The following is a 1982-nucleotide window of genomic DNA, read 5'->3' on the forward strand; positions in this document are numbered from 1 at the left end:
ATAGGGGTGGCAGTGGCCTGAGAAATAGCCATGGTGAGGCTGGAGAGGGCAGTAGGTGACACATTGCCCAACTGGGGTCTTGCAGTCTCTTGCAGGAATCTGGGTTTCATTTCAGGGGCTGTGCAGACCTTGGAAGAAATTTCTATTTTGCTTAATTTTTAAAATTATGTTATGTTTAGTAACTTTTGTGAGGTGCAACTGATGTATGATACACTGCATATGTAATTGCACAGTTTGATAAAGTTTGTCATGTGTGTGTACCAATGAAACCATCACCTCTATCAGTGATGAATATCTCCATCACCCCAAGGTTTTCTTTTGTCTCTTTGTTGTCCCTTCTCTGTGGTCATCCCCACCTCCTCCATCCCCAGTGAACTACTAATCTGCTTTCTATCACCATAAATTGTTAACTTATATTTTTTAGAAATTTATATAAATAGAAAGATACAGTTTGAACTTTTTTTAGTGATGGGGGCTGGCTTTATTCACACAACACAATTATTTTAATATTCCTCCATAATATTTCTTTTTATTCCAATGGAGTAGTATTCCATTGTAAGAATGAATATATCACAGTTTGTTGTCTGTTCACCTAATGAGCAATTGAGTTGCTCCCACTTTGGGAATATTACAGATAATTCTGCTGTGAACATTTATGTGTAAATCTTTGTGTGAACATGTATTTTTCTTTCTCCTGAATAAATACTTAGAGTGAAATGGCTGGATGATATCATAGGTGTGTAAAAACTTTTAAAGAAACTGCTCAACTGTTTTCCAAAGTGGTGGTACTACTTTACGTTCCCACCAGCAGGTTTTAAGAATTCCAGTTGTGTCTCATCCTCACCAACATTTGGTATCCTGACTCTTTTTTTGCTTTAGTTGTTCTAACATTTGGGTAGTGGTTTCAATTTGCTTTTTTCTCCTGACCAGTGATGTTGAACATCTTACAAATATATATTTGCCATCTATATATCTTTGGTGAAGTGACTGTTTAGACCTTTCCCCCATTTTTTACTAGGTTGTTCCTTTCTTTGAGCATTCCTTATATCTTCTGGATACTTATCTTTGATCATACCTATTCGCAGATAAAGTTTGCAGATACTTTATCTGAGTTTGCAACTTGACCTTTAATTTTCTTTTTTCTTTTTTTTCTTTTTATTTTTTTATTATGTTAGTCACCATACAGTATGTCATTAGTTTTTAATGTTGACCTTTAATTTTCATAACAGTATCTTTCAAAGAGCAGAAAGTTAAGTTTTGATGAGGTCCAATTTATCAATTTGTTCTTTCACGAATACTGCTTTTGGCAGTGTATCTAAGAAATATTTGCCTAGATCTGTGCCTACGGTTACAGAAATGTTCTCCAGTTTCTGTCCCTTGTTCTGTCAGTTATTGAGAGAGAGGTCCACTGAAATCTCTAACTATGATGTGAATTTGTCTATTTCTGCTGGTATTTCCATCAGTTTTTGCTTTGTGTATTTTAAGCCCTCTTCCTAGGAGCTTAAACATTTATAAATGTTATGCCCTCTTGACAAATGACTCCTTTATCATTGTGAAAGGACCTTCTTTTTTCTCTGCTAATAATCTACTTTGTCTGATATTCATGTAGCCACCCCAGTGTTTGATTAGGGTCAGCATGGTATATCTTTTTTCCTTTTTTTTTTTTTTTAGCTTCTGACATATTTGTGACTTAATGTTTAAGTGTATTTCTTGTAGACTGCATAGAGTTGTGTCTTGCTTTTTAATCCAGTTTGACAATCTGCCTTTTAATTGAGGGGCTTAGACCACCTATATCTATTGAGGTCATCGGTACAGTTAGCTTTAAATCTCTCAACCTGCCTATCGTTCTATCTGTTCTTTGTTTCCTTTCTCCTCTTTTCTGCTCTCTTTTGAATTGACGGCATGTTTGATTCTATATTATTTCTTTTGTTGGTTTTTTAGCTCTAATTATTTCCTTTGTTGATTTAGCGGTGTCTTTGGGT

This window comes from Neovison vison, chromosome 6 (assembly GCF_020171115.1).
Source record: "Neovison vison isolate M4711 chromosome 6, ASM_NN_V1, whole genome shotgun sequence".
Taxonomy (NCBI): Eukaryota; Metazoa; Chordata; class Mammalia; order Carnivora; family Mustelidae; genus Neogale; species Neogale vison.